We start from the raw sequence: 6,636 nt of genomic DNA on the forward strand, positions 1-6,636 counted from the left end.
AAAAAAAGTGGGCGGCATGATGACAGCTATGAAGAAATGCTTGCAATGCTGTCTAGTCCCAGGGTACTCTAAAATGAACGAAAATTACGAGGTCATTTCTTTGAAGTCTCGCCACAAGGTATTTTCAGTGGTGTACCGTTCCCCATGTGGAAACATTCCCTTCTTTCGTCGATGAATAATAGCTTAAATGTAATATTAGTGATCATCATCATCATCAGCCTGACTATACCCACTGCAGGGCGAAGGCCTCTCCCATATTTCTCCAGTTAACCCGGTTCTGAGCTAGCTGCATCCACTTGACCCCTGCAAACTTCTTAACCTCATCCCCACCTAACTTTCTGCCGCCCCCTGCTACGCTTTCCTTCCCTTGAATTCCAGTTTGTTACCCTGAGCGACCATTGGTTATCCTCTCTTCGCACTACGTGTCCTGCCCATGCCCATTTCGTCTTCTTGATTTTCACTGGAATGTCAGTAACTTGAGTTATTTCTCTGACCCAATCTGCACGCTTCCTATCTCTTAAAGTTACCCCTACCATTTTTCGTTCCATAGCCCTCAGCGTTGTCTTCAACTTAAGTAGGCTAACCCTCTTGGTTAGCCTCCACGTTCCAGCCCCAAAGGTGAGTACAGGTAAGATGCAACTGTTGTATATTTTGCTCTTACTAGCGACACTGAGTGGTTACACTGACACTGACTTCCTGTCCACATCTCCTGAGAAACAAGAGATTGAAAGTTTGTTTGAGTCATATGCTCAAACCAATTTCATAACCAAGTCAACTCGACCCATGACGCAGACATCAGTTGATGTTTTCTGTACAAATGTATAAGCCGAATTAATCAACTCTGGAGTGGTGCTTGCACAGGTTAGCGAGGACTTGTCAATATTTCTTTGTTGTCCAGTGGCGAGTGGTCTCTTGACGGTGTAAGCCACATTGTACGACCTATCAATGCATAACAAATCGCGCCATAGAGAATTTTTGAAATGAACTAGGAAATTTAAATTGGAACCACGTTTTTGAAATCTCTGACAGTGATGAAACATATGACACATTCATTAGCACATTGAAACCGTTATGTAAGGTGGCTAAGAGGCTCAGAAAAACACAGAAGCCTTAGATAAATCTAACCTGTCTAATTATCATTGAAAAGAAAACTTTATCTCTTTAAATATTTTTTTCAAACTAGGTCCCCTGATGATCTAGGAAAATTTAAATCCTATCGCAGCAAACTGACTTCATTTCTTCGACTAACAGAGAAGGAAAATTACGAGGGACTTTAGCGACTAAAGTAGTGAAAGGCGAAAACATTGTCTAGACAACGTCTAGAAACGTCTATTTTAGATCAATAATTACCCATTAACGACTCTAAATAATGATTACCTATTCACCAATTACAATAATTAGTCATTAATTACTAACTGATCACTGATTGGCATATGGCCATTTAAGGCACGCATTCCCGCATACTGTGGTGGTGCTCTGTCAATCATAATCATCCTCAAAACGCTTTATTTCCGCCGAAATGAGACTTTTTTTTGGACCCCCCGGCACGCAGGCCTAAGGAAGCCCTACTCAGGAGCCTCACAAAATAAGGTCTGGTGAAGACACATTGCTGCTTCACATTGCTGCTTCACATTGCTGCTTCAAGCCATCAGCCGCCAGGCGGATGGCTTGTTGCTGTTGAACGCGGTTCTCGCTCCACAGCAACGTCTCCCAGGCTACTCTATATATATTTTGCCCGGCGCCCGCGCTGCCAGCACATTCCCAAATTACGGGGTCTAGAGTACCCCTCTCCCCGCATGTTATGCAATACTGGTATTTCTCCTCTTTTGAAATTGCCACGTATACCCAGAAGGGGCTTATATGATTTTCCTCTGGTAATCTTCTCCACACAACTGCCTCCTCATTTCCGAGGGAACGGTCGGGCCGCGGAGACCCTCCTGCTCAGCTTATAATGTTCCGTGATCTCGTTGTATGAAATCAAGCTATCTTTCATGTCTATGCGAGAGGGCTGTTCTACGGCCGCCCGGTGATAGAGAGCTCGGGCAAGCTCATGTGCAGTCTCATTTCCTGCAATAGACTCGTGCACTGGACGTTATAAACGTATCGACCATTCACAGAGCACCTCCCGGCGCACGAGAGGTGCTCTGTGATGGGTCGATACCTGTATGACGTCATCCCCTCTTGAACAATCAGAGCCGCTGCAAAAGCGGGACACATTTTGTCCGCGACAATGATGGGGCATAAAAGCCTTTCGCTTTAATACCCAGATAAATTGCTTACTGGCAGAAAACCAAACCGAGCCGAATTAATGTGGAAATAAATAAATCGAGTTCTAAATAATACAGTACAAGATTCTGATGAGCTAGAAATTTTAGTACAGGATCATAAACTCTCAGAGAAAAAACTAGCTGACACATTGAATGAGTTCTTTGTGTCCTTGGCTATGAGTGCTCATTAGAGAGATTTAGCTTACCGTGATCCGCGATCCGCCACCGTTACCCTCTACCGTGCGTGGGCGGGGCGCACAAGCTGATTGGTCCCGACGCGGCAGGTCTATGCGGCGATATCATGTATGTGGCGCCATCTATCGGCGTCAAGGGAATCTGGGCATGCGCAGTGGAACGCGCGGTGGCGGATCACGGTAGCGGATCGCGGATCACGGTAAGCTAAATCTCTCTATTAACCTGATTCCCTAAGTTATTTTAAATCCCGAAATCATGCTAGTGTCTGTCTCTAACCGAATGAAGTGAAATTGAAAGCGATTTTCACGATCTTCGAAGCAGCCCCAGACGGGATACAAATGATTTCAAAATTCAACCTATAAGAAGTGTTATAGGCCTCATTATCCCCGTTTTAGAAAATATTTTTAACCTTTGCATTCTGCAGGGTGTTTTCCTAAAGTCATGCAAGTTGCTGGTGACAGTTATTGTCCAAGGAGGTGAGAAAAATAATTTGTCAGACTATTGCCCCATATCATTCCTAATAATGATTTCAAAATGCTTTGAGAAACTTCTATACAAAATGATCACGAGCTTCTGTAACGAACATGACATATTGACACTCCATCAACACGGGTTTAGAACAGGACTTTCGACAGATACAGCACTTTTAACTCAGAAAAAAGTAATATCGAAATCATTTGAGCTGCAGCATTTAATACTAGGTATATTCATAAATTATTCAAAGGCTTTTGAGTCCAATAACTATCAGACACTGCTTGCTAGACTTGAGTTCTATGGCTTCCGTGGCGTTTTTCTTGATATATTGAAGTCGTATCTATCATTTCTATCATTTCAAGTGTTGGGCGTAAAACTTTCCTTTCCAGCAGAACGATTCGCGGGTCCGGAGCGCTATTTTTAAAATTAATTTGCGCGTAAACTGAAGCATTCTCAACTCTGATTCAGAAACGTCTGATGCTATCTAAGGCGAAAATTCAGGGCGCACTTTGACGGTCTGAATTAAGTGCGCAGAAACGAAAGTCTTTAACCACCACTGCCCTTCCCTCTGTTTGATCACTGCTTGGTTTCGTTTGGTGACTCGCTGCTGACCGTCAGTTGTGACGTCATTGCGCGCGCAGTAGCGGTGGCTACTAGGTGCCGGTTGAGGTTTGCGCATGAGGACTGGGCATGCAAAGCGCGTGCGTAAGATGTCTCAAAGCTTACTAATTAACTAAATCATCATCATCATCATCATCCTGACTATACCCACTGCAGGGCGGTGGCCTCTCCCATATTTATCCAATACACCCGGTTAACTCCCAGTCAGAAAAAAACTACGGAAAATTTTTTGATGTTACGACAGAATTTCTGTGCGGGTTTTGACGGGAAACCTGTTGTGACAGCAGAACATTCTGTCGTAACATCAGAAATTTCTGTAGTTACAACAAAAAAGTGCTACAGAACTACACTCAACAGAAATATACTACAGAAAAACCACAGAATTACAGAAAAGTAGTACAGGACTACAGAATAATCTGATGGTTACGACAGAACTACAGGATATTTTGTCGTATTTTTGACGCAGTTCAGTAGTTTTTTCGACTGGGCTAAATATTAACTAAATATTATTGACTAATTTAATATTTTACAATTTGTTATAATTCGCTAATTAACTACTTATTGCAAAGTTATGGTCATCCACCTACTGCTACATCATTATTTGATTAACCCTGGTATTGTTGCCAGCACAGAAATATGCGACATGCGGTACACCGGACATTTCGAACGTCTCCATCAATACTGCACCGAAATTATTTCCAGTAGACGCACGCGTTCCATAAACGTTCGCGGTACAAAATCCCTTTCTCGCGGCCGCGCAGTATACCACCCAGCAACGACGTGGTTTCAAAAGAATTTCTAAAGGTTCTAGAGAATAAAATTTTTCCTTAAAATCTCTGGCTAGGCTCGTGAAATCATAAGACGGGTTTTTGGTTTGTACATTTTGCAAAAAAATTCTCAAGAGTTGGCACGTATGGTTTTTGGCACCGTTAAAGAAGTGCAGCCGCTTCGTGCGTTCTTCATTTCGAATTATGCGCTGCACATTAGAAGAGCTGGGCAGACAAGTGAACTGATGTTAGCGCGGATAATAAAAATAACAACAACAATAACGTTGCCTAATCTGCACCGCCAAAAGCACAACGGGCTTAAACCAATATTAGACAAAAGGCGGACAAAAAAAAACTGCATTGCAGAAAAAAAAAATAATAAAAAAAACGAAATGGGTGGGGGTGTGTGTCAAAAGTATCGAAGGGGTTGAAGACAGCTGTATATGTTTTATATTTTCCTTGCGCATCTTTACCCTCGCTGTTTTTCATATTCAGATTGCTTTCCAGTTTATTTTACTATTGCATCATAATTTGTCCTCTGTATATCTTGGAAAGATGAGATGTATACATTGATGATTATCAATGGAGAACAGTCGTATTTGTACGCAAGTTGACTAATTCAGGATGGAAGGAGAGGCAATGATTCAGTTAACACTCAGAATGTAATTATTCTTCTATGTTGTCCTGTTGCTTCTCCCAATTGTAGGACAAGTTCTTAATGATTACTATATTACTCAATCTTAGTTTGGACAACCTTACTACATTTTCACAAAGATGATGAGACGAAGTTTTTTTTGTGTGTTGTGACTCAGATACCGATATCGTATTGACCAAAAAACATGCCTGCCTCGGTGATTACAACACCTATCCACCTGCCCTGTAAATCCAGGGGGTGTTAGCCGGAACGAAGCTCGCTCGACCAGAGGGTCGCGAGATGATACGTACCAGTGTTTTGGTGACCCACTTTAAGAAGCAGAATAATACGTTTATTTGCTTTTAGAGGAAACTATTGTAGTGCTCAACTTGACGGGACCAAGTCAGTAAACTGACTTTGCTGTCTGATTTTTTAACCTCTACCCATATCATTATCATCATCATCAGCCTGACTATACCCCCTGCAGGGCGAAGGCCTCTCCCATATTTTTCTAATTAATCCGGTTCTGTGCTAGCTGCATCCACTTGACCCCAGTGAACTTCTTAACCTCATCCACCCATCTAACTTTCTACCGCCCCCTGCTACGCTTTCCTTCCCTTGGAATCCAGTTTGTTACCCTAAGCGACCATCGGTTATCCTCTCTTCGCACTACTGTCCGCTAGAATGTCGGTAACTTGAGCTATTTCTCTGACCCACTCTGCACGCTTCCTATCTCTTAATGTTACCCTACCTTTTTTCGTTCCATAGCTCTACCCGCGAGGAGCGTTATATTGTAGCAATAAAAGGTAAATTATGTGCTTTTTGAAATTTTCTCCATGCCTAATTCAGTTTCTGTCCGAATTACCGAGCGACCTCTGTGATGCCAGAGAGGTCACTTGAGGCATACGAAAATTGGTATTGTCGGTACTTTCATTTGTTTATTTTGAGCAAAATTGTTGGAGAATAAAAAGAAATTATTATGAGGAGACCTTATTCCCTTTCGTGCTTGTAGTGATCTAAACTTATCTTTGACGTCAGAGCGATCGTTGGGCAATTGAAACGGAAGCCCTATGCAAAAATGTCAATTCAAATTCGAACTTTCTTGTTCGGGAACTCCAGGTCAAAACTTGTGCACATCATTGCCTTGTGCTCTATGCTGAAAAACAAAAAACAAAAAAACAATGCTTACCGAACATTTCGGCGCCTTTCGCGCATGGACCCGTAGAGTGCAACATTTAGCTCAGTAAAACTTGAGCCCACATTTTCCCCTGAAATTTGGTGAGCTACGTCCCTATTGTGCAAGGAGTACCTGAGGATTATCCGATTCGGTGTTCCTCGCAGGTAAGCTCCTTTATGATATTTAGTACAGTGCGCAAGATACAAGAAGGTGAAGACTACGTAACATTTATTCCATACAATTCATTCACATACAAAGTAGTCACGTGGTTTCCTGCATTGTGGCAGAGCATGCAGCATAGAAGTCCACAAAGGCACCACACACACACACAGACACACACACACACACACACACACACACACACACACACACACACACACACACACACACACACACACACACACACACACACACACACACACACACACACACACACACACACACACACACACACACACACACACACACACACACACACACACACACACACACACACACACA

Source organism: Amblyomma maculatum, chromosome 5 (genome assembly GCF_055883805.1).
Source record: "Amblyomma maculatum isolate TAMU_Amacu chromosome 5, ASM5588380v1, whole genome shotgun sequence".
Lineage (NCBI taxonomy): Eukaryota > Metazoa > Arthropoda > Arachnida > Ixodida > Ixodidae > Amblyomma > Amblyomma maculatum.